Source organism: Cinclus cinclus, chromosome 18 (genome assembly GCF_963662255.1).
Source record: "Cinclus cinclus chromosome 18, bCinCin1.1, whole genome shotgun sequence".
Classification (NCBI taxonomy): domain Eukaryota; kingdom Metazoa; phylum Chordata; class Aves; order Passeriformes; family Cinclidae; genus Cinclus; species Cinclus cinclus.
Genome location: NC_085063.1, coordinates 1,846,896 through 1,874,702, shown reverse-complemented (window position 1 = coordinate 1,874,702; position 27,807 = coordinate 1,846,896). Strand labels below are relative to the sequence as shown.

At 42.4% G+C, this 27,807-nt stretch overlaps 1 protein-coding gene across 1 annotated transcript in view; it reads right to left on the bottom strand.

Moving 5' to 3' along the window:
- The window catches only part of NDRG3 (NDRG family member 3), a 59,249-nt gene extending 34,655 nt beyond the window's left edge, over positions 1 to 24,594 (bottom strand). Inside the window, exon 1 of the mRNA XM_062504818.1 lies at positions 24,576 to 24,594. The gene's annotated coding sequence lies outside the window, so the exon portion shown is untranslated. The remainder of the gene's footprint in view (positions 1 to 24,575) is intronic.
- Between the last annotated feature and the right edge of the window lie 3,213 nt (positions 24,595 to 27,807).

Genomic DNA, 27,807 nt, shown 5'->3' with positions numbered 1-27,807 from the left:
TTGGAGAGCATGTTCCTTTCTTTTGCTCATTTGAAAAGACACCCACTGGTGGCATGCAAAAAGGTCATGCTTATTCTTGGGGTCACCCAAGAGACAAAGAAGTTGTCCACTCTACCCAAAGGAATTAAAAAACCGTACACACACCAGCCACCTTTCTCTGTGGGTTTTCATATATGTGGGAGTTTTCCTGAGTCTTGGGTTCAAAACCTTGCATTTTTGCCTAAACCGGAGTCTACAGAGAAGGAGGGTACCAATATAATAACCCTTCTGTACTGGTCCGTGGCTGACCAAAGAACACCTCAGAGTACCAACTGCTCTGCATTACATTGCTCAAATAAACCTTTGCTATAGCCCTGCAGATATTTCTTCTAGTTTCCCCTGAGCTATACAAAGTTCCAGAGATGCATCCCTAAGTCCCGAAGATGGATCCTACAACAAACAAAATCGTACACAAACCTGCCCAAGAACACTGTTTGCTGTCAATACAAGTACGTCCATGAAGTGTGCAAAGTCTAGAGAAGGGGAGACACACATTTTGTACCCATGCACTACACTGTTAATAATTTATTACGTGAGAAGAATAAAAACCTAGTAGGGGTTCAAAGCAAGGATTATCAAATGCATTTATCTCATCAACTTTGATTTAATACTTGGTCTCTAGATGCAACTGCAGTGCACACAATAAACAACACTGAAATTAATCTGATGTTTATCTTCCTGGTCCACTGTTGCTCCAAATGCTGTCTCAAGGGAAGGGGAGTCTCAAGGGCAAGCTGCTGTCAGCCATAATGAGCAGAACTATGTGCTGCCCCTTTGTTAAAGCAAGCTGGGTATCAACAAAAAAGGACTGCTGCTTTGGATAGTGAGAATTATGTTAAACTTCCTTGAGACAGAAAAGACAACCTTCCTTAACACCAGCTGGGTTCAAATAGCGGTGAAAACCTCTGTAGGGAAGTTCACAGAAGAGTAAAAGACTTGTTCTGCAATGAGTCTGCAGCACAGTCAGCCTGGGAAGCTACTCAGCTCATAGCAATTCTCATCCAGAAAGACCTACAAAGGGTCCCTCCAGTGGGAACCAAATACTGAGGTGTACCAGGAAGTCACTGAGAACTGCTCAACTGAAAGCAAAATCACACAGAAAGATTAAACCGGCACAGCCTCAGATGGTGGATTTTTTTTTTTTTCTAAACACTTTGAATCTGTATCTATTCACCTAGCTGGTAAAGCTTTTTGAAGGCTTTCTGAGGGCACAGAGGGTCCCCATCACTGCTTGCAAGCAGCTTTTTTAGCATGCTGAACCAGCTCTTCCCAATCTACTCACTAGTGAGCTCTCCAGAAAATGGCTGACATGACCTCAGGACTTCATTTTAATCTGGTCAGAGGATATTCCATTGGCAGATGCATGTACTTTTCCCAAGGTTTTAGCAAGCTCAATGTGACTGCCCTAGATTAAATCTGCGTAATTTGTCATTACAGCATAAAATCTACTAGCTCTACATGACTATTTGCCACAGCTTCACCCGAGCACCCTGCTATGCTAACAGCAACATGTGTTTTGGTTTGAAACACGGCAAACAGGCACATTTGAGCAAAAAAGGCCACAAAAAATTCTCAAAAGAGGAAGCTTTGTAATAGAGAGACTTTTGTAGAGCACTTCTTCAAGTGCAGAGGCAAAGGAAAAGGTAAGGTGTTGGTGAGCTGGGCTATCCTCTGTTCCAACCATGCTAAAGACTCCTTGTAAAAGCTCTGCAGACTTGTCTGCCCAGGAAACAATTTTCGCCCTCCATTCCTCCTGTTATTTAATGAGACAAACATGTCATTTCATAAGCTGAATGCAAGTTTAAAATACCACAACAAAGCAGCATAAATATTCATAACACTGGAAAGATTTTCGTAGAAGACAGGCCACAGGCAAAGCAAAAGGTTTGCCTGAAACAATCCATAAATGACCCAATACGACCTGCTTTGCAAGTATTCCTATTGCCCCTATTTATATATTACTATAAATATACTCAAATCCCCAAACTGAAACTATCCACCTCTTTCCAAAGTTGTCCTAAAGGCTGAAGTAGATTCTATGCCCTTTGAAAACCAGTAAGATGAGAATTCAGGAAAGATGTGGTGGATCATTAAGCATAGAGACTAGAACCAGAGTAGAAGACGGAAGGCTACAAAAAAAAAACAAGGTAGGTGAGCCCCAGAAAGAAACCATCTACCTTATAAATAAGATCTTAAATACATGCTTGCATGTTTACTGTAAAACAAGGCTGCTTTCAATTTAAATAATTTAAAAAAAATATATATATATAAAAAAAGAAATTGAAGCAAAGTCCAGTAAGTCAAGAGCATGAGTACTACAGGCCTTAACCCACCAAATGTGAACAGCAATATCTGTAGGCTCTGAGGCTTCGCTTTCTGGTCATTGAAGCTCTGACACAACTGATTCCTACAGGGTTAGGAGCTGCAAGAGCTACACCTTGAAATCAAATCTGTTTTCTTATGGAGGTACAATCTTTCATACTATTTAGGAACTCAGGGCAACAAAACCTTGCATTCAGAGGCTAAAAATTCTTGTTTTTCCACCTAAATTTTCACTACATCTTAAAATTTGTTACATCCATAGCCACTTACACTCTTGCTGTGTTAACAACACTGAGGCAAAATTAGACTCATCAGTTGTCAAGCTATGCTACAAAACATGGCATTACATGTACCTAAAGATATGTTCCCTCATTTGGCAGATGACAGAGGTAAGCTGAAGAAGATCCTCTCTAGGGATTCACAGCCATGACAATAAGGGTAAGGTTCCTGAGAACCACTCCCTGACAAGCCAGCTACATCTTATAAAATGGAAAGCAGAACTGTTGCTCCCATGTATGCAAAGAAAACTGAACAAACTCACAGTTTGTAACCCATGCCAGAACCAAAGAACACTATCCATGGTCTGCAGGTTTGCTGCTCAGGCATTTATTTCAGCCACATGTGCTGTGTAGATCTCCACTGCAACTTCTCCCTTTCTTTCTAAGGGGATTCCTACTTCCTGTGCTGTTCTCCCACAGATGGGAAACCAGATGCCTGGCAGGGCTCCTCAGCCTGGCTGGGCAGACCACAGTCTTGGCACACAGATTTCAGCTAACTTTCATTTATGGGCTGTGAGACCCTTGGGTATTCCTGTTCTGTTGCTCCTCTGCTCCGTGCAAGTCTCTGAACAGCAGTGTGCTTCCCAAAACCTGCATAGGCTACTCTTGTTTTCTGTACTAAAATGCTGGCTGACATGGTAAACTTCCAGAGAAACAGACAAAGGGCCCAAATTAAGTTTCAAAATATTTTCCAAGGTTACTCACTTTGCACTCCAGCTCATGTATTTTTGGGAATGTGCCACATGGTGCTCCACCTCCAAGATAAACTGTATGCCTACAGAAAGAAAGTCTGCTCTGCTTCACCAGTGCACTCCCAGATTCCACTGTTGCCAAAATGATTTCTGCTTTTATATTTTCTTCATATATATTTGTATCTCTGGAGACTATTGTTGCATAGTTATATAGCTCCTAGTTAACTCTAGTACTTTTTCCTACCCTGACAGGCAGAAAGACAAAACACATTCCAGAGGCTCCAAGCCCTGGGGGCCCAAGGTTAGGCTCTCTGGAAGCCAAGGTTGAAACCAGCTCTTTGAGACACATTTCCATAAACAAAGTTTAGTTCTTATCTGGGGGAAGGGAGAATTCAGAAAAGGGTAGAACCAGGGAGGAATTACTGCACTCGAGCAAAGCAATAAGCAGCTTCCTAACCCACCATGCTGTTACAGCCCCGAAACCTGAGCTACACCTAGGACAGAAATGTCAGCTGGCATATATAATTTCTAAGGTGTTTAAACAAGACCTACATTTAACAATGGTTTCGAAAGGAAAAGGTCTGTGCCATCTCTCCTGATCATGGTATAACTTTCAAACTCTTTCCATTAATTCTGGATGAATCCAGTTTTAATTAAAAGCAGTGTCATACTGTCATGGGTGTGAGCAAGCTCAGCAAGCAGGACACTGTCCCTGGTGACAGCCTGCATTAACAGGCGTTGACAATACGGCTGATTAAGCGAGAATGCTGTGAAAGTCTTTAAAGCATTTTACATGACCTGGATCAGTGCTGGTGAAAACACTGTTCTATGCTGAGCTCCCCTATACAGGAGAGTCCAAGAAGTTTTAGGGTGGGGACACCCAGGATATAAAATGAAATTAGAAATTTCTCCAAAGAAAATTGTAAAAATTATTGGATTTGAACGACTCTCTTCTGATCATAATATCCCTTTCAACTGGCTTTGCAGCATTTCCATTCTCCCCAAGGCAAATGAAATAAGCAGTGACTGTTACCACCAGTCCTGTTACTCACATGATGTTCTATGTCCTTTCATGCCCAGTGGCATCACTCTAAAGCAACAGCTGTGTTACCCAGTGTCAGAGCTCACAGGGCTTAGACTGAACACAGAGCCCTTCTTGCCAGTTTCACGGGGAAGGACATGTTCAAATGGGTCTGCTCCAAGAGGCTTTCACATCTACTAGCACTACTCACCTACTTCCACAAGCCCTGTAGTTCAGGAGGTCCCACCCAGGCACTGACCAGTGCTCTTGAGGGTTTTGGCTAGATGTTTGTCCAAACCAAAACAGTGTAGCTCTTCACAGCACTGTCATGAGGGCATCCACAGCACCTGCTCCTCCTGCCATCTCCTCCCTCTCCCGTGTCCCCACCCTTCAGCACTCACTATATGTAGCTGACCTCAACTGCTCCCCAGCACACGCCCACCCCAGCAACACCAGGCAAGTAGGGAAAATGCTGTCTTCAGCAGGAACATTCTCTTAAGCAGATTATGATGAAATCTGACTGCTTTCCACCAGATCCTTCAGCTTCCTCTGCAGTTTTATTTTCAAGCTTGCTTCTGCTTCATTTCAACTATGTTTCCTACTAACCGACTGTGTTTTCACACTTTAAGTGAAAAAATAAAATTAATCAAATGTGATTACATATTGCATTGAGCAAAGTAAAACATTCCAGAGTAAGGTGAATCAGAAATCTGTTTAAATGAGATTTGAACAATTATTTTTATCATTAAATACCACATTTCAATTTACTGAAATTTAATGCTGATTTTGCATTTTATTTATTTTACTGAAAAACTGCATTTTCATTAAATTGGAGTGATTCAAGGCCAGGTTAGATGGAGCTTGGAACAACTTGGTCTAGTGGAAAGCAGACCTTTAAGGGCCCTTTCAACCCAAACTATTCCATAATATAACCATTACACCAAACTGAGTTTTCCTGCAGTTGGTGAGAAACCAGTACTTAAGTTATTGTATAGCTAAACAAATAATTAGTCAGACCTCAGCTTTCATATTTTCTAATGCAATTTTGATTGATATTTTTTAGTTAATTTGTGTGGGGTGTACTGGGACAGAAGAAAAATACTGAAATCAAATGCATTAAAAAACTGTAGAATAAATTGCATTTAAACTTCGTGTTTGCTCAAATATATAAATTGTACAGCTTAAACCTGACGTAGTAACGTGTTCACTGGTGAAGGTGATCCCTTGGCATGTACAGTGTAATATACATACACACACACACAAAATATATGTCCAGTCTGGATAAACCAAACTTTAAAATCATCACAGACATGTGCAAAGTTCAGGAAGAACAAATACTTATGCTTCTCAGCAGCAAAGAAAACAAATGCTTCTGGTCCAGCTCATTCAGGTAAAGAAGAGCCTTTCACTGTGCTGCATATGTATATACATTTAAATCATTTTAGAGTCTTCACAGAGCAACCCCATGCTTTTCTTCTTTACTCAAACTTGAAAAAATGGATTTTGGCCATCAGAAAGTAGTATACTACCAGGCAAATGCTGGTCAAACTCTTCAACAGCTCCAATTTCAAGTTATCCACCATGACAGACATGGGAGAATCTGTGAGTTGCATTACAGCAAATACATATTGTTCAGTATTAAATACTGATGGTTAGTAAGAATATCAAAGTACACAGAAGACAGTCATAAGTCTCAGGATGCAGTTTCAGTACCTTTATCTGCTGTAGCTGCAGATTCCTTGCAAAAGGGCCATTCACAGAGATTACACATTTTAACAACACATTGTATGAAAAACAAACTGCAAAAATAAGAATTTTATTATATGCTTTTTGCCCCTTCTTCTTCATTAATGCAATATTACTCTTACGTATGTAGCACTGTTCCTGGAGCTTCCCAGAACAAGCTCTTTCATTTTGGCCCAACCTGTGTCATTGAAGGACAACCTCTTCTCAAGTAACAGTGCCATTGCTTCAGACCTATTGCAACTGCCACACAGCCATCCCTTCCATCATTTCTAGTCTGTGAATTTGCTTCCAAGCAGAAAACATCCTTCTGTTTGGCAGGCTGAATTGCATGTCCCTTCTGAGGCAGCTGGCCAGGAGAGGCAACTCCACTTAGCTCAGTTAAAACCAGTAATGGATACAGGACAGAAAATTCAGGACCAATTAAGGAGGTAATTTCATTACTCATTTAATACAATTGTGAGCTTCTGCCAAAAGCAATGCTCCTGTCCTCCCTCCCTACATGAGACAGAACTTCCTTCCTTTCCTTCCCTTGCACCAGGCTGATGATTATACAGTAACACAGCAAATCAGATCTCCCTACCCTCTCCCCTCAAGTGTTTTTTCCAGGACTTATCTTTCACTTGGATCAGTGAACTGACTGATGAAAAGGCTCCTTGTGTGCCATCATTTTTCTAAAACAGTCAAGCATCTTGATATGAGGTTGGATTGTAAGAAACCAGGTGTCTGGGCAGTGTTAGCTCTTCAGCTGAATCACAGAACAGATAATGCACATGCTCAGGACACTGACAGATGAAATGCAGGGACCTGTACTTAGCTTCAGAGTATGATAAATCTAATCCATCTAGATAGAGTGTATGCAGACCATAGGACAGAACTCTAATTTTGCTAATTTGAGTTGCCTTATTGTAGGGTATTATTTCAGGACATATAGAGGCACTAGAGTTTTGCCTCACAGCCCATTAAATAAAACCCAGACCCTTCAGCTCTCTCCTTTGCTCCTTCCCCTTGCAGCCAGGACCCAAGCCCTGCCTTGGGGAATGTCTGGCACGCTTGACTGCAACATGAGCAGATGTAATGCAGACTTCTTGCCAGGCTAGCTTTCTGCTGGTTTAGTGAGCTGAAGGAGCCTATCAGACAGCCACATAAACATTAGAACCAACTCATGTAATGAGGACCAGACATATAGTGATCTCTGGAACTGCCTCCAAATCCTGCAGTCTAAGTTGAGGATCACATACAACAGGGTAGGGAAATATACTCACAAACTCACTAGTCTTTGTGGTGCTCTGTGGGTACAAGTAACTGGGGCTATAAATGAATACCTGAGTACATATCAGCATGGACACTCATGCTATACATTTCTGAAATGGATACAAGCCTTTTGTTAAAACAGGTAACAATGTCTTATTTCAGAGAGGGTAGAAACACCCTCGGCAGTGCCCAAGGCCAGGTTAGATGGGCTTTGAGCAACCTGTCTAGTGGAAGATGCCCCTGCTCATGGCAGAGATATTTGAGGTCCCTTCCAGCCCAAACCAGTCTGTGATTCTGTGAGCAACAACCACATTTACTTTCAGCCACTGTAAGCATCCTCCCTTACAAATTACAGGGGCAATTTTCAAATACCTGCATGAACACAATAGAGACATAGGACAGAAAATACCAGCTACTTAGGCCAAACATTACTTATAAGAATGACTTGTGTTTGAAGTCAGTTTTAAAACTGCATATAAAGCAAATACCTAAAATACCATTGGAAGGTACCATTAAATGTCTTTCATAGAATTAGGAATGCTTTTCTGCAAGCAGCTGGAAGCTAAAGGCAAATGGCACTCTGTACCAAACAAGACATCCCAAATTTTGTCAGACAGGCCTACGGAGGAAACCTTACCTTCCAGGTTCCCATGTTCACCCAAACCCTATTTGCTCTCTACAGATTTCCAGTGGACATTCTTGGTTGTGGCTGTTTGTGAGCTTAGCTTTTCCTGAAATAGCTCTGGTCACTACTGCTGCCTGAGATCTGCAAAAGCCCAGCAGGCACACTCTCCTAGACTTGTAAGATCCAAGCCCTTGCCTTCTTAAAATGCCAATAGAACTTTAGTTTCCCTTTTTCATCACCCTTCTTTCCCTCCCTTTCCTCATTCACCCCCACACCGATTCCTGTTAAAATCTGAGCAACCAAAATCAGAAACTGAAGCTATCTACTGTGTGAACTGGACTGGGCAAACAACTTGTACCAAAAAAAGAGCAGTTTTTAGAAAGTAAACTGAATCTGCACAGCTTTTGCATGCAATACCTATTAGGTAAAAGCAGTAACTTCTTTTTTCCTCACCCAAACTTCTCCATGCTGAAGTCCATGGGTTGGATCAACAGAGTTTAATTCTCATTAAGAAATAACAGTGTTATTTCTGTTAAGTTAAGGTGGTTCCTATTAAGTGAAATACAGTTTTGTATATTTGGAATATAGCAAACATTCTCAGGTTTAAGACAGTTTCACATCACATATCTTATGATGGAAATCCAAGATCCCAAGGGCAACTGTCGACTAGGACACAGTTATTGTAAACAGACCCCTGGAGATATTAAAACACAAAGATTTTACTTCTTTCAAAACTAACTGAAGATCATGTCACAATGGTGGGAGACGGAGAGATGACACAACACACAGTTTCGTGCAGCCAAGAGAGGTTATTGGTGGCTCCAGCTCTTTATAAAGGGTCTCAGAGGACTCTGTGTTGGAACTGACTGGCTGTGACCTGTCACCACCCAGCTCACTAACAACCGCCTCCTTACATTTATCATCAGGGACTGGCTAGTGTCTGCTCTCTGTAGCCAAACCCCTTCTCCTCTTATGAGGCATACAGACCATCTGTATGCTGTCATAGATCTCAATACAATTGATTTAGATCTAATACTCCTGTCCTGAATAAAGCTGAACCATCACAAAGGTTTCATGTTTAATCCTTCTGTGTTTAGAAAGACTCGGTTACAGCAGATCAATTTCTGATTTTATTCCCTAGAAATCAGTATGAGATAAGAATGTACCACATCAAAGCAACAATGAAGGAAGAGCTGACTACACCAAAGTCTAAAACTAATTCACCAATTAAGAATTAAGAGGAAGTTTCTCAGAAGACTGCTCACAGTCTCTTTCTCAGGTAAGGACAGCACAGCAGGAACATGGCACTTCTGTTTATGGGACCTGGATGCAATTGCTGAACCATGCAGGCTGGAAGAGATTTCTGCAAGAGAGATTACTCTCCAATCAAGAGTAATTTCAAAGCTAAATCTAGTTGTTCAGGGCCTTACAGATTTGAAAATCTCTAAGGATGTAAATTCTAGCATTGAATACCATTACATACCATTCTCATTGTAAAAATAGCTTCCTTTCATCCAATGGGAATTTTTCTTGCTGCAAGTGGTATCAACAATGAGATTTTTAACCTGAAAATATCACAGGCCAGAATAAAAAGAAAAATTAAAATGAACACGTGAGAACTATTTTAAAATTCCCTTTCAAAAACTGTTTTATAATAAATAAGGAGTCAACTCAGATACTTCACATTAAAGGCATAGTTAGAGCAAAAATTCATATCCTGGTAAAATTTTCAGGGCAGATGTTAATATATATATTAAAAAAACAGGCTTAATATTAAATTGATTGCCAACTCTGAAAAATGTTCAGTATTTTCCAAATAAAGAACATGTGAAGAACTGCACAAGATCAAAGTAGTGCATTATTCAGTCTGATTCAGTTCAAGAGCAAAAGTCTAGGATATGGCAAAAGAAGAGCACCTGACAATAATTCCCCTTTGCCTGTACATCCATGTGTGCTTCAGGCAGCATCTGAAGTCCTGTAGAAGCTTCTTGCCCATCGCACTGAAACACTGCTGTTCCTTGTGAACACAGAAGTTACTTTTTCTCACACTTTGTGCTGCAGAGAAAAAGCAAGGCAGCCTTGCCCATTAAATCTTGGTGCCTCTCTCCTTCTTTGAGTCACAAAAATTATCCAGAGCCTGACCTACTACATACAGAATACCCTTTCACCCTATTATTACAATCCGGCCCACCCCTCCCCCAAAATATGCAATATAAAGTAACACACCCTGGAGATTTTATGGAAGGCTAACTCTTTCTGACAGCCCATTTGAAGCAGTCCTCTGAGCAGTCACAACTCCCAATGCCCACACGTGCTATCCAGAGAAGGAACTTTCCAATGCCCTTGGCAAACAGCAAGGATTAGAACACCAGCCTCAACCCTACAAAAGCCTGACAATACCTTCTCTAAAGATAGCTGGCTTGCCAACACTCACCTGGAGAGAAATTATCAAATACTTCTACTTGTTTCTTTCTGCGACGTTACTTGCACATTTTTCCCATATTAACGTTTAAGCAAAAATTAAGCTGATGCAGGCATCCCAGACATAAAATGAAAGCCCCAGCTACTTCTGTATTGATTTTATTCATTCCAACACTACTTTTGTTTCCCTCCCTTTCAAAGCTTCATTGCTGTATCCTTTTGGAAAACGGCAGCTGTATAATATACCCTATGCCCAGTATTGCAATGTTACAGCCATGGTATCTAAAAAAATCTTCAGAAAATGTTTAAAATGTTCTGAAGAAGGGTATTCATATCATAAGATGTAAGAAAGACAGCATTAGTCAGGTGAATTTTGGTACAATCAGGCACCAAACCCCATTGTAAAGAATATCATATTAGTTTTAGTCACCAGGAGGGAACCAAAGCATGGATTCTCTTTTTTAGCCTGGTCCACAACAATTTCAGCTAATGAGCTTTAGCTGATTAGCTGAGAGGTCTGAGAACACCTACAGAGTACAGGACATTCAGTTATCTGTGAAACTCAGTAACATAATTACTCTGGATCATAGTAACACTTTAAAAGCAAAATGACAGTAACTCACCACCAAACACTTCTCAGCACCTCAAGAGTCCAATTCAGTCTGGGGCACAGCCCTGCCCTGCTCAGGAGCAAGGTGCCCCTAGGGAGACACAAGGTCCTTGAGACCATGTGCTCACACAAGTGACCATGAGGGGTTAGCTGAGCAATACCAGCATTCCACTCCCAGATTCTTCCAAACTCCAAATATCTCAAGGATTTGCAGATAAAGGTCATAGATTTTATTTAATGAACTAGAAATAATTACATGCCTCTGTGACCAGATGCCCTTCTGCAGGTCAGGAGCAGATGATAAACAACTCAAAAGCACAGTTTACTTGAGTAGCTTGAGTTGAAGTTAGTGAAGTTTGTCATTGCAATTCAATAAAGAAACGTTTAGCAAGGTGCTAAAGCGGCCTAAAACGGCAAGAAATTAATTTTGTCAATAAATATGCAAACACAACAAAACACAGGTAAAAAACACACAAATAAATAGTACCTGTACACTGAAACCATAGCCAGATTCCATTAATCCAAAACTACCTGCTTTTTTAACTCCTGCGGAGCAATCCCAAAACAACACTATTGCAACCGGTTGGTATTTTAATGTATTATTTCTGTAGTAGATGCAGCTGGAACTATCACCACAGCATAAGAAAATGCTACCATCCCAGCTAATGGTCAGAAAAAGAGGGTATATTAGGTCTTGCTGTCACAGAAGTCTTAATACACCAATCACAACCTGAAAACACCAGACACAAGGCAAGGCTGTATGTCCTGAGCTGCAGGAACTGTATTTGACTTTATCAGGTATTTCTACTACAATATTCTATTGAGAAGTTGCACTGATTTTCCCAATCAAAATTGATGAGAGGGGCCATTATAGCCTGCCAGGCTGCATATTCCTACTCTACCATTTGAAAGGATTTCTCTTGTGAACAGAGCTCTAGAGCTAAGCTTACAAAGCCTCATGAACAGCATTCTGATGAAGTGTTAACTGGAAAATAAATCAGCTTAAATCCAGGGAATTGTTCCAACAGATTAAAAACTCAATGCCAAAGAGAAAGGAGGAGGTCCTGTTCTCCCTTTAGAAATATCTCACTTCGTTTTGAGCCTGCCACCCACTATTTCCATTTGATGGTCTCAGTCCTTTTATCAAAAGAGACAGTGAATAATGGGTTCACATACATACCATGCTGCTAAGACTGTGCTTCTATCATACCCTCTTCAAAGACATCTTTTTGAAACTGAAGAGCTTTGATCCATTTATCATTCTTTACAAGGAACTCATTGCACACTTTGATCATTCACATCAGCCTTTTCTGAATCTCCCCCAGTTCCACTGGGTCTTTGATAGCAATGGGACTTGAACTCGTGCAGCACTCACAACACAGGTGCACTGTGAGCTTACACACCACTGTTTCCTAGTTTGATCACTATTATTTTTCCACAAGCATCTAACCTTCAATTTGCTTTTCTAAACAATGAGATAATATTTTGATAGAGCTGCCTATTATAATCCCCAGTTCTGCCTCTGACTGGAAAAGCAATTCAGAGCTCATCACTGTACACATACAGTGGGAGCTGCTCTCCAGCAGCATTAGGTGATGAATTTAAACTGCTACTTTATCACTTAGTGCCAGAGACACTGTTTCCTCAAAGCTAACTATGATAATGTATGTTTGCTGATACAAATAAATGTCACTGGTCTTCAGGGTTTTTTCCTAACTTTGACTTCTCTGTGCTTTTGGCTTTCACATCTTTCTCTGGCAATAGTTAATACTGTGAAAATATTGTATAAAATTAATCTTCTATCTGATCTATAGCTATATTTTTACTGGATGTCCCAACAGCTCCCAAGGTCTCAGAAATGTCGGTTATCCTTCACTCTTCTCTTGCATCAGTCACCCCTTCATAAAGCTTTATTACTTCCCTTTGTTCTCCCAGCAGCTTCTTGCCGAGGTGCAAAGTCCTAAACTGTTTAATGTCTCCTTCTCTGTTCTAATTCCATGCCTTTGCTCTCTCATCACCTCTCTCTCTTTTCTAGTTCTCTTAAGACTCAAGAGTTTGCCAGATTATGCTGATTATGAGCTCCAGTGTTGATTATTCATATGGTTTTACTGTTTTATAGGACTTTCACACTTCCTCAGGGAGACAGATCAGAATTTCTCTTTAGAAGTGTGCCTTAATGCTGCCACAAACCTTCATAAATGTGCATGCAACCTTAGACACAATGCCCTGCTTCCTCCACCACTCCCAGAGTTATAGAAATTTCATTTAAAGTATTTTATTACATAATTTTAAATCTAAGATGCTTATATGCTTCTCTCTGGACCTCAAGTAGACTTCCACTTTGTTTTTTTTTTTTTTAGTTAGCCCTTTTATGTATGTTTGCTCATTTGTGTATGAGCTACACTAGGAACTGCAAAGAGAAAAAGTGTCCATCCACTGCAGAGAAGTTCTACACACCTCTCATTCTTCAAGAGCTTTTATGAAACAAAGGGTGCAGAGGTAATCATCAGAGGCTCAGACATTCATTTCTTTTCAAAACAATGGCTTGATCTGGTTTAGCTGAGTAAGTTCATTATTATCTCTTTCTAGGCTGTACTCTTGGTCTTCTTGGACCCTTCAGGCAAGGTTTCTTATGTCAGTATTATTCAGCGCAGTGAAGTCAGATCAGTTTCTTTGATCTATCAGAACCTCCTGTTCAGCAAAAGAACACAAGTTTTTCTCCACAATTCCTTCACCAAACCACACACTGGTATGAAGTAGTCTTGTTTCTCTTGGGATCTTTTGAGTCAGCATGGAATAACTTTGCATTTAATGAAGGAATCAACACCTTCCACTGCAGCCCAATACACTGGCACCCAATACACCCTTGTTAAATATTCACATCAAAGATCAAATGTTTTTATTTTTCTATAAATGATGGTGTAATCAAGGTTGTAAATTAACAAGATGTTACTTCTTGTAACCAAGAAACAGGTAAAAGCTCCAAGGCCACTTCTCCTGCAATGCCTTTGCAGCCAGTTTGGAAGAAAATAGAATCTTCACCATCACTGACTGAAAGCTGTTTTCTACTATGCAATCAGCAGTAATAAAAGTCATTGCTCTTAATCTAGCCACTTCATGAGAGAGACTGCACAGCACCAATCAATCAAACTTTTTACCAGGTCGTGCTAATAATTGTGTTAACGCAGCTGCTCAGAGGAAGAAGTAGCAGCTGACAATGTTAAGATGTGACTGTTCATCCCATAAAAATGAGGAGTATACAGGCATGCCAATAAAATAAGGATGGAACTTTCTAACAGCTGCCCAGAAAACACTTCAGGCCTTGTCTGTTTGGCCAGACAAGAGAAAGAGATTACCCTCCTACTGCAGCTGCACCCAGGAGTTCAGAAGCAGCAGAAGACACTAGGAGGAAGGCACCTCTGCTCCCCACAACCTGACCTTCCCTGTACCTCTGATGCATGCAGATTATTGAACCCTGCTGCAGGGAAGCAGAGACCAAGGGCATTGATGGATGAACAAGTCCCTTGATGGATGGAAAGGTGAGTGCCAGTCTTGAAAGCTGAGGTCCCAGACCCTGGAATCACTGCTGCTCAGAAACCTTGGGGTTTTCTTAAAAACATAAAAGAAAATATGAATCTAGTGATTTAGGATAGGATAAAAATACCTCAGACTGTACTAAATGAAATGTTTAAGGATCAAGAGTTAAGCTCTGTGAGCCTTTCCTTACTGAATGTTTTGACAATACAAAGACTGTATTTGCTTATGTAATTTTTAGGCCAACAAGTTGACTGATGATGGCTTCTACATAAGCAGTCCATTTTAACAGGGAGACAGGATAAAAATAGCAACATAAGTGCCATGCTTATAATCAATCCATAGCCCAGCACAGCTGAAGGATAGACATCTGAGAAAACACTGATACATCACATCAAGGAATAAAACTATTGAGAACCAAGATCTCTGCATGACAACACTTCTCAGTACAGACAATTAATGTTTGGGTAACAAATTAAAACTTTCTGGTGCAACATGTTTCAAGCCATTTCAGTTTTTTTCCCCAACAACTACTACCTACCAATGAGAAAAAGCAGAGATTCATATTCTGGAAACTTCCCTAAATGGCTCAATAACATGTGCCCAAACAGTTCTTATTTTATGAAAATTAAGTATTGACAGTATTTCTCCTGCATTTATACATTGTTTTAAATTCATATTTCTATTCTACTATTAATTTCTTCAAAGCCTTCCATACCATACAATGTACTTTATCATATTTCTTATTTCTTCCTTTTTTATAAGGAGAACACAGGGTTCTCTGGCTGTTTTACTGCTTTTTTTGGTTAAGAAACTCCTTTCTTTATTAAAGAAAAATGAAACAAAGTCAATGGGGAAAAAAGCAGTTATCTTTTGTAAGGCCCAAGGAAAAACCTGCATTACTCTTCTACTACTGACAAAAAAAAATAATATAATGCTGAGTGAAAGTCTCCTCCATCTGTCTGAGAAATCCTATGCAATACAATTTCCAAAGCTGGCATTTGAAGGCTGTCTTGGGCTTGTTTCACAAGCCTCCCCCCAAAAAAATATTTAAACAAGGAAAAAGAAGATTTAAGTTTTTTCCCAGGTCAAGCCAGCTCTTGAGGACACTTCCTGAAGCTCAGCCCCAAGTAACACAAGCACTCATCTCACTGTCCCTTCCCAAAAGCTGTTTCTGCGCTACCTCCCAGCGCTGCACATTCCCATCTGCTCTTCACTGCTGACACTGGAATTCCTACAGAAATTCTGCTCTCATCAGGATATCACCGTTAATAAAAAAAAAAAACAACAACAAACAAACAAAAAAGAATTACAGACTCCTTAGACATTTTTAGAAGTCACTGCACTGCCAAGGAAAACATTGTTCAGTAAGGAAATATCATTTTCTAACATCTAAAACCACTGCCAGAAATGGAATGCATTCACGTGGAACAGGCACAGCATCCCCCTCCCGAGAAATCAACTGGTAAGCTCTGCAAATCACTTTAAAGACATTTTTATACTGGTGTGAGTGCCACATACATGTAATTATAGTGGCCTAGAATTCCTCTTGAAAACACTTCATATAGGCAATGACTACCTAAGGTCACAACAAAAGCCATTTCCCACAGTGTAAGGTCAATCACTGTCCAAAGGGCTTGATGGGTTCATTATCCTTGTGAACCTTCTGGAGTAGACATGACCAGGCAGACCTGGTGCTGACAACTGTCACTTCCCAGATTCCAAAAACTGCTCAAATACCTGGATACAGGATTGTAAGGTTGCCTACAATTTGGAAACTGTTGCAAACATTTCTACACGTTCACAAAGAATTAATGAAGACATACTCTACACCAACAGGAAACCAAACAAACAAACAAAGCAAAACCAGCAAAAAAAAATTTGGTAAGGAAGGCACAAGAAGCCTATTGCTTTGGTATGACCATCTCAGGCCAGAGAGGGACCAGGAGATTGGAAAAGATCTCTAAAGATCATTCAGTCCAATCATTAAAATACTAAATTGTAAAAAAAAAAAAAAAAAAAAAAAAAAAAAAAAAAAAAAAAAAAAAAAAACCAAAAAAACCTTCCATTTGCCAACTATAATTACAGATATATCAGAAAGTAAGATGGGGAGGAAGGGGGACAGCAAAGATGATGGCATTACTTATCCCTGCACCTTCATCTCTATGCTTCCCAGCATGCCACCATATGTTCAGAGAACCAGGATAGTCCCCAAGGAAATCAGATAAGCAAAGGTTTTAACTTCCTTGCAGGTCTAGGTGGGAACTGGAGCACTGTCTGAGTGACAGGGAGTGCTCCAGTCAATCACTTTTAAGGCAAGTAACACCTCTGAGTAACTAGCAGAGACCTGAGATGGCTCCTTCCCTTGGAGCACAGCCACAGAGAAATCAGTCAGCAATTACTGTCACATAAGAGTCTGGTCACAGATCCTCTGACCACATGCAATACATCCAGACAACCACACATTCAAATACCAGGACAATAAAAATCAACCCGGCTTTAAGTTTTTTAAAAAGCTTCTCCAACTGCAAGCATCACACTCTGCAATTCCGCATTAAAAACTTGTTTGTGTGTTGGAAACAGGAGAAATGCTTATGGTTTCTATTTTCTAAGACTTGAACTGCTACCAAAGAGATCAGAGAAAAAGCTTGGAGAGCAACAGAGCTCACACACACATGGAGGTGCTTCCTGAAGCTTGGCTGGCAGCAAGAGAGACTTTGAGTTGTCTGGGACATTTTAGTAGAAGCTTAAAAAACCGTTGTGATCCCTTGAAATCACAGGCTCCTGCCTCATGTGGTCAGCCCCACAGCTGAGTTCAGGGGCAGGAAAGCCATGAGAGCCAAGTACATTTAAAACAGTTAAAAATACAGAAATTAAATGTCCAAAAGGTATTGAATACCTGGGCAATGGTTCTTCTCAGTGTGGCCAAAAAAGATACTTTAAACCTTTACTGTCTTATGCAAGACCCTCCATATAGCAGCATTCCCAGGCTGGGGTACACCTAGATCTCCACAGCACACAGCCCATATTGCTGCTCCTCTCTGTAGTAGAGGCCTTGCTTTTTCTTCAGCACGGCACCAGAAAAAACAAAATGACACTTAAGCAGAAATGACCTGAGCTACTTCATTAGCTCTTTTGTACAAAGCTACAACCCCCTCTGTGCTTTTGTATTCACTCTGCTGGAAAAGTCCGGCACTTCTGCAGCTCAGGTAATTGTGCTGAAATCTTGACAATGACGGGTCACTAACTGAAAAGTATCAGTTGAGAGCCCTAGATTATGCCAACTCTTCAGTTACAATAATTCAGTTCTATAGCACAGCAGCATGAATGAGCATGGTGCCCAATACTACCAAGTCACATTGTGGCCAGGGAGACAACACAGACTGCAGCCCAGCACTACAGGCTAACACAGGCAAGCCAAGGACTCACCAAGGAGACATCCTGATGGCCAAGCTTCTAAGCAACTACTTCTTCCCTATGCTTCTTAGAACACCAGAGCAGCAGCTACAGTGTTTGCATTATACAGGCATTGCACAGTTTAAAATGCTGAATAATATCTCTCCTCCTAAAGTGACATCCTCACAGTGAACCAGCAGCTCTGCAGTCCCACAGTTCTGCTCTCAGCTCCAATGTACTCCTGGAGCCCACAGGCACTGCCATGTCACAGCAGTGTGACCATGCTCACCTGTGTGGGGATGGAGCAGAGGCCATCACTGACAGGTGACCTCACAGCCTACTTAATAAACATGAATCTGCAGGAATACCTGTTCAGTGTTCCATATGCCTCCTGCTAGAAGTAACAAAAGAAAAATCTCTCACTGATTTTTTTTCTCAATGATTTATGTTTCAAATTAACTACTTAAAAATGCTAGGAAAAAATAGTTTTATTCTGTGGCTGAGCTAATCCACATGAAGATTTTCACCAAACCCTGTGCCTTTCTTTAGGTCAGCCACTGGATAAAGCCCAACTGCACTGCAAAATGTGAAAAAAAAATTTCCCTGGCTTTCCTGAGAGCCATATGATATACATATATTTGATAACCTTTTCATCCAAGCTAAAGGAAAAGTTTAATTTGTAACAAGGGCCATTTCTTTCTGAAAAACCGTATCAGAATGAACTACATAGCCAAAAGCAAATGCAGAGTTCTCACACAATGATTAAAACCACTTCTTTGTCAACTGAGCAGCCTGTCCTTGCCTAAGACTCCCAGCATTGTTATATTAGTTCTCCACCAAGGCAGAGACAAGCCATGCAGCAGGTGAGCTGGCAGCACAGAACAGCAGACTTAAACCACACCCCAAGTCACACCTTCTACCAATCTGAACACAAGCCCTCCTTTTCCAATCTAAGTCATAAACTTCATACTTACACAAATCAAGTTTTACTTTCTGCCTAAGCAAAGGTAGAAATACGCTTCACAACCTGAACCCATCCTCCCGTCCCCAGATTTTATTGGCTAAGTAATAAATTTCAAAACTACCACAGCCAAAAGAAACTGTTGAAAACATAAGCACCTAACTTCAGTTTCCACACAAAAATAGTCCAAAAAAAGTCTCAGCACTACAGAAAAATCTACTGAAATCTACTACATGTGGCAACAGTACTGGAGACTCAGGCAAATTTTCAAGAACAGATCTGAAAAATCAATTTAGTAAACAGATATTTCATTAAAGATCTATACCCTTTGCATTTAGAGAACTTATATGTACACAGACCTGAAATAATTCTGGAATGTACAAAACACTATAAGGATATCAGTAGCAAAACCTGTGAATTTCCAATTATATATTTGAGCATACTTGATGCTTATAAACAAATCAGAATAAAGTCCATATATAGGATAAAAAGTATTACTAGATCCTTATTAATTTACATAAATGCATAAACCCTCTCTTTAATCACTGTCTGTTTAAGGAATTCCAGATGCTGTCCCAGGGTCAGACTGTTTATCTGCCTCAGCACAGGGAAACCATCCAAGACGAAGTCACCAAAAGGACTGAATTAGTACCTAGGTGTAATTTGTACAGCAAGCCATGCTAATCTAACTACAGCATCAAATGGGACCATTTGAAATAGGAAGTTCAGGCACAGACAAACAGCCTGACAGGTCACAGTTTCAATCAGCAGCAGCACGCACAGACACAGGCACTTACCTGACTGAAGTGGTTCCAAAGAAACGCCCGCACTTGTACACTGCCAGTACAACACCACTACATCAGCGTTTATTTCTATTTTGTTGGGCTCATTTCCAGTCTGAGCTGTTGGCAGACTGGGCTCACCTCGGGTCAGCAGGAGTGCCAGAGGGCACAGGACAAGCAGAGCCTCTCCCTGAGCAGCATTCAGGGCACAGGGAACTGCCACACAGTCACCATCCAGAGAACTTCAGAAAACCCTTAGTGGGAAAGCCCCTGCCTGGGGGGTTCTGCAGCTGAAAGCAGACCACACAGGGTGGGTGGCCAATAAGTGGCCAAATTTCCCAGGGAGGAAAACTGTGAGGGGTCTTTTGCAGCACTGTACTACACACTTATTCATAAAGTCCAGAAAAAGGGGCAAGGAACAGAGTGAAAGTCTCCTGAGGACACAGGCTGTTCTGAGAACAAAGAGAAAGGCTGGCTGAATATCTGCAGAAAAACCCTCAGAGTAATAATGGGGAAATAAAATAACAGATTAAATTCAGTGCAAATAAAGATGAAGTCTGAAGATAAATGGTCCTTATTTCACATATAGAGTGGTGTGCTCCAAACTAATCATTAACATTCATAAAACCCTGCTGGAGTCACAACAAATTGAGTAAAACATGAGCTCAAAGTCACTCCATGCATGAAAAAATAATGTTAGAAAATTATTAGTAATAAAACCACTACATAATAACATAGAATGGGTACATCTTAAATCCTGGATGCAGGATCCTGCTCCTTCATTTCAAGGGAACACAATGGAAAGGAAAATAATTTTTAAAAGGAAACAAGGTTTGAAAGTACAAATGAGGAATAATCGGGCTAGGGTTCTTCTGCCTGGAAAGAGAAATTGCTGCAGTGACATACAACAGAAACCTGTAAAACCATCAACTAAATGGAGAAGGTAAATTGAGATCAGTTCTTCACTGTGTCCAAACAATACAACTGCTAAGAGATAGGAAATTAAGCCAGTAGCTATGAAGTTCAAAAAAAAACTAACAGAGGTAGTCAGCACCTACCAAGTGACTCTGTGTGCTCTGGAAAATCTCCCCTGGGATGTGGCAGTGCCTTACATCTAAGTGCATGGGAGACACAGGCTAGTTCACAGAAGAAAAATGCATTAATCATGAACAAAATAAAAGCAAACAGCATCTACCTCTTGACATCCTACAAATGATGAAAGACAAGAGGGCCATCAGGCAAAGGTTTACATTATACATCCTATATTGACCTTATGTTCTTCTCTTTTTGGTCACTGTTAGAAAATAACAGTGCTCTTACATGACAAAAATCAATTACATCTCTGGTACTCCTCAGGCCTTTTTTGAACTCACGCAGCTTACTTACACGGCAAAATCTGACCATGTGGGGAGATGAGGACACAGAGGGTTAGCACTCTGGTTATTCAGCAAACTGAACTGGATCAGGAAAACCTCCAGTAAATGCTGAAGGTTGTACAAGAGAGAACAAGAATATGACTAGCCCTTTTGCATGGCAGCCAGTCTTTTGATCAGTTTAAGGTGTAACATACAGCTCCATCAGCAAAGCAGAGATGAAAAGGAAGCAGCTGATTGCCTATCTCCCCTGTTCAAACACACGGGTAAAAGCCACAATTCCAGCTCTTGTGGAGGGAAAAAAAAAAGTGCTGTTTCACATCTCTATTGCATCTGGCAACTACAAAGAGAGTCTGGTTTACACATGACTGAATAGTAAAAGTTACTTCAAAATTAAACATTACATTTATAACCTCTCCTGGTTTTATATTATGTAAAAAAAAAACCCTTTATATTAGGGAAAACCCCCTTTGGGGAACTAGGCCCATTGTAAACACAGAAATGGATCCAAGTCTGGAAAGGACAATAGCCAAATGAATACAGAGCTATTCCTTCCATGCTTCCCACAGCACACGCTGAATTACTGCAATAAATGGTGCTATACCAGTCACAGAATACAACAGGATATGACCAGATAGAAAATGGTAAGTGATCAGTAGGATCATTAAAAATCCAACAAATTCCATTTATAATTCAGAATTTATAAAAACAGAACTGAAAACTAAGTGAGGTTATTGAAGTTTCTCATCAACTCTGCTCTGCACAGTAGTAGACACAGTCACCCAACCATTTCCACAGCAGGACCAAATCACAACTGCTCTGCTTAATAACTGACCTGACTGGCCAGCATACTGAGAATTCCCAGGCAAAAGCAATACAGGATTTTATTATTCCTCCAAACCACATTCAAATAAACATGAAACCACTGAGGAGCACTGAGACAACCATCAGGAACACTGTCTTCACATTACACAGGGAAATTACCAAACTGCTCCTCTGTTCCTGGAGCCACCACAGGTTAAACCAGGCCATCAAATTCACAGATACAAAGAGGCTGAGCCAGCCCTGCACAGTGCCCAATAGGGGCTTACGCAGCACAGACATATTTACTTGTATCCAAGTCACAGCTGACACGATGAGCACAAATTAAGCCCTGCTCAAGGAGGGTTAGGGTGTTAGCACTGCCTATGGAAACAGAACTGAGGGCTTGGCTTCACCATTTTTCAGCAAGAAATTAAGCCACTCTTTATGAGAATGGCAATGAAGTAATTAAAAATTAAAACCCCTAGTCTCTTCTTACACATAAGAAACAACCCCCCAAAAAAATTTAAAGCTGAATTGCTTTCTTTTTTGTTTTTATTTTTGTCCTTAAACTACATTATGATTATATTTTTGTGCTTCTTACTGAAATACCTATATAGTACTACTTTGCTGTAATGCTTACCTTGAGCATACAACCGAGGAATGTTGGAAAAAGAAGTCCCAGAAGAATCTTTTAAGATTTTCTAGTATATCTTTAAGGAACCAAAATACATGTACATAATAAAGCCTCTAAAGTCTAAAGGTACCACAACACTTACACTTTCCAATGCAAAACACTGAGGACTGTGCAGGACCAATATGAAATAAGAGCTTCAAATGGGAGCACTGGAGGGTTTCTGAAAGTTATCTGAGATTAGAAAAATCCTATTCAAAAGTGTTTATTAATTTCAAATAATTTTAACCTCAGATACAGAATGAGTAGCTAGGAATATAGTTACAGGTTTCAATAATTCTGCTTCCAGCAGTTGTATAATTTCAATTGTATAATGCTGTTTAATTTTCATTGTGTAACATTTCCAGCTTCTACCTTTGCAAACACCCTGATACAAGGCAAATAAATATAAGGCACATGAAGCTGTTGCCGAAACACATGGTGCTTTGATGTGCCACACAAGGTTCAAAATCCCAAATAAATATTTGAAATTGGACCAGTCATTGGCCATCTCAAAGCCCCCTCAACAATCCCCAGTCCAGTGGCCAAAAATACAGATGAATCCTACTGATCACCTTGCTTCTTCAGGACTCTACCCCAGTTCACTAAGTGGGACATCTGGTAAACTCTGCTTACCTAGCCCAAGAACACTACTGTGCTAGAAAAACTCGATGTTAATTTTAAATTGAGCTCCCTGACTTTACATCACCTTTCTGTCTTTCCCCACAAGGCTGCCGCTAAACCTGGTTTGCCACACTCCATCATTTGGAAGGCTGTTGTTTCTACAGACAAGACAAAGCAGAAGCTAAAGCAATGAGCCTCCAAATCCTCTGAACATGGGGGACTCACAAGCATGCCTGACACATGCAGCAGAAACAGATTCTTCGCAGAATGGCCTGGGTTGGAAAAGACCTTAAAGCTCCCCCAATTCCAACCCCCTGCCATAGGCAGGGACACCTTCCACTAGACCAGGCTGCTCCAACCAGGCCTTGCATACCTGCATTCCATTCTTCTCCACTTGTAACCCCCATCTTCTCATCACCTCAGCATTCAAGCACAAAAACCCTGGATTTCCCAGGTGCAACCCCCTGATCCATACCAGAGAGCTCCTTTTCTCTGGAGCAAACACGCATGTGACCAAGTCCCAACCTCACAGCAATTCATGCCGTGACCGTACCTTACCGTGACACGATCTCACACCAGCTCCGACCACCCTGGCTGTTCCAAAGAGCTCGGTACAGACCCCAGGCTCTCACTCAGCAATGCAACACCCCGAGACAGTGCCAGAGCCTCCGGGCAGCCGGGACAGGGCTCACAGACTCGATTGTTTTGTAATGCACCATCTTCTCTACCGCCTTACAATGATGCTCTTTATGACAGCAGAATCCCCTGATTTCACAACAATCTTTTGAACTACACCTTGTGACTTACACTAAATACAAAATATTTATTAAACAGAAAATAGAGATATGATATTTCAAGTCTACGAAAATCTTTAAAAGCTATTTCTTTCCCATTCGTATTCCGACAAGGCTGGGCCGAACTAAAGAACAACCAGTTTGCGTTGTCCGAGGTAAAATTACTACAAACGAGAATTCTGAGCTATAGCTATAAATGAAAGAAAGCAGAACGCCCGACGCACTACTGTCCGTTATTTACATGAAAAAAACATCCCCGCAATAACCTCGGGCACTTCCGAGGCGTTTCCCCCACTCCCAGCGCAGCCCGGTGTGACGAGGATCATTTCCCATTCCCATTCCCAGCGGGGGGAGCGCGTCTCTCGGCCGGCACCTCACAGCGGAGCCGGGCTGCGCTGCGCCCCCCTCAGCGGCAGCACTGAACCCCCGCGGCGAAATCACCCCCGCCGGGGCCGGGGCGCGGCGGGACACACGGCGCCCGCGGGAGCGGCTGCCATTGACTCCGGCCCGGCCGCCGCTACCGTCTGGCACCTGCCGCCCGGGGAAAGCCGCGCGTCCCGGAGCCACGGCGGTTCTGCGGGGTCCCGCGGAGGATGGGGGGGGGGTCCCGGCGGTTGCGGCCCGGGGCTCACCTGGACCGCGGTACCTCCGCACTCCGCCCAACGCGGCACGGAGCGCTCTGCGCCTGCGCGGGGGCCGCCTCTGCGCGGGATCGGGACTACAAACAACATGGCGCCGCCTCCCGCCGCCCTCGGGCGGTGCCTGTCGCAGCCTTCTCCTCCCGCCGGCAGATGGCGCCGCCGCCCTGTGAGTGCTTGCCGTGCCGTGAGAGCCCCACAGACGGAGCCTCGCCGCCGGCGCTCGGGACGCGGCCGGGACTGGCGTGGTTCGGTGGGGTGGCCTCCTCTGAGCACGGCTGTTCCTCCGTCCCCGCTCGGAGGCCGCAGCCACACCCGTCCCACAGCGAGCTCGCTGCCCGCCTGGCGTTTCGGGCAGTTCTCCGTGCTATCCTCCACCTCCTCCCCTCTCTAGGAACCTCTTCGAGTAGAAACACTCGCTTCCCGGAGCAGTGTGGCATCCCTAGGTCCTCTCGCCTTACCCTAAACATTTAGGATTGAGGTATTTCCCAAACCTAGCCCGTGCCCTGGTTTCTGGTGCCACCCTGTGTTCCTGCGAAATGTTTTTACCTCGGGTCTTCAATAATTAAAGGCTGAATAGAGTTGGAGTTGGCAAGCTAGAACGGAGGCGTGTGTAGGTAAATCGTTCCCGAGCGTGTTTCCGATAGACCGAGATGGGAGTCGGGCTCTTCTCCCAGGGAACAAGTGACAGGATGGGAAGAAATGGCTCCAAGTAGTGTCACAAGAAGTCCAAATTGATACTGGGGAAAACTTTTTAATTGAAAGAGTGGCCAGACATTGGAACCTGCTGCCCAGGGCAATGGTGGAGTCACTGCCATTGGAAAAGTTCAAAAGGCATGTGGATGTGGCATTTGGGAACCTGTTTTGATGAACACAGTGGCCTTGGGTTAATGATGGCTTAAGAGGGATTTTCCAGACGTAATGAGTCTATAATTAGAAAAGAAAGATCACTGAATACACCATGTGGGTGGGTGGAAGCCTCAGGTGCAGCTGGTTAGGGCCACTCCAAGGTCTATTGCTTGCACCACGGACTTCAGAAGTACCTCCCAAAAGTTCTCGCACCTGGAATTGGTAGATTCCCCGTATATTACTATCTCCTGGTGCCCTTGAAAAAAGTCTTGTAGCAGACAGCAGTGCAGGCAGACCACAGCAGCTGTATTGACTGTGCCTCCCTATAAGGACCAGGATTTTCTTTGAGATCCCTCTTCGGAAGTGTGCAGTAAGTGATCACTGGGTACAAGCCAGCCCCTGAACACGCTGGCTCAGATGGCCCCGTGGACCCGAGCGCACCCAGAGAGGCCTGAATGGCTCTGACCAGCCCCACCCCACCCTCGGGAAGTCACATTCCCCTCAGGCCGGTGCCCTCCTCCCTGCCTCACTTACTGGAGGTAAGCTGCCTGTCTCCAGCTGTGCCTTCTCAGCTTAGCTCAGGATAGACCTTGGCTTTTCAGTAGCTTGTCCCTTGGGCAGACTCCTACAATGTGTATTGCACCCCACCAATCTTATTCTAATTGAACAGTTAATTTTTTAATTACATCTTTTTAACTTTTGTTTCATATAGATACTTTTTCATATAAAAGCCATTAAAGAGTAACATGCCAAGTACAGTCTGCCCCTTCTTGTACAAGACCAAGCATAATTCTAGCTCTTCATAATACCTTTGAGTTTGTCTGGGCTACCAAGAGCAAGAGATGAAGGAAGAAGGGTAACAGTGGACTTGTGCAGGCACTATAAGGAGAAACATCAATACTGCTGCTTATATTTTTAGGGATTATGTGAACTAGATGAGCTGTTGAACAGAGGATGAAAGAGGGGAATTTCCTGCCACACAACTGTAAATCCGACTCTCCCACCCAGGGAGCTGCTTTTAGGTTCTCTGGTGTGGCTGGTCCCCACAATCCACGTTGTTGTCCGCATGGATTAGGTGCTGGAACGTATCCAGAGAAGGGCAACACAGCTGGAAAAAAGGTTGCAGCACAAGATCCTGAGGAGTGGCTGGTGGAGCTGGAGGGGGTCAGCCTGGAGAAAAGGAGGCTCAGGTGAGAATCTGCAACTCCCTGACAGAAGGGTGGAGCCAGGCTCTTCTCTCTGGCAACAAGTGACAGGATAAGAGGAAATGGCCTCAAGTTTCTCTCAAGGGAGAATTAGTTTGGAAATCAGGGAAATTTTCTTCACTGAAAGAGTAGTCAGGCATTGGAACATGCTGCCAAAGGCTGTGTTAGAGTCACCACTCCTGGAAATGTTAAAAAAATGTGCGGCTGTGGCAGTTGGGTGTTAAGGAAACTTGCAAGTCTGACCATTCCCAAGACTCTCTGGCAGTCACTCTTCCACCACCAGTGACTTTACCTGCTGGAACTGAAGCCCCTTTGCAGCAGCAGCTCCAGTGAGCTGAGGAGTGCCCTGCTTGACTCCCTGCACTCCCCACTCTCACAGGCAGACCAGCTTTCCTCACCAGTTCGACCCCAGGTTTCCCATGGGAGTCTCAAATGTCTTGTTGCATAAAGCCCCTTTTTATTCCTGGCACAGAAACACAGAAACAGCTTGAGCTGGTGCTTCCAAGGAGCATCCCCAACAAAAGAGTCCTGGGCTTTTATCCCCTCGAAGTCCAAGCTCATGCAAATCTTGGCTTTTCCTCCCTAGTCGTCAGCTCTTGCAGTGTCTGAGCACCTGGCTGGGCCACAGGTCCAGTGCCCTTTGTAATGCACAGGGTCAGCTGTTTGAGCTCAGTCTGCAGCTGTCACTGCAGCTGCACCACCAGCTCCTGCACTGAATGGATTCCTGGACAGGGGGAAATGGTTCAGTGGTTGCCCCTGCAGGGCTGAGTTAAGGATTGGACTTGATGGTATCAGAGGGCTTTTCCAACCTTAGTGATTCTGTGATAATTCCATTATTATTTAATCTGTGCCTGTGCTGCAGAACAGCAGTCCAGGACCCTACAAAAGGCAGCAGTATTTGCCCTAACTAACACCACCTCCTCCCCATGTGTTTTTGACTGACCTGTGTCCTTTTTTCTGAAGTTCTCCCAGAAAGTGATAATTTCTATTTTTCTCCAGGAAGACACTGAATAAAAGTGGTGCAGCTATGTCCTGGTTTGAAAGACAGGTGTTTGCCAAGGAAAGCAGAAGCTTCCCTTTGGACTGAAAAAAAACCCGTGATTCTTCCGATTATTATAATTTTGGAATTAAGAGAGCTCTCAGGCAAAGATATGGGGGTAGGAATAACAGTT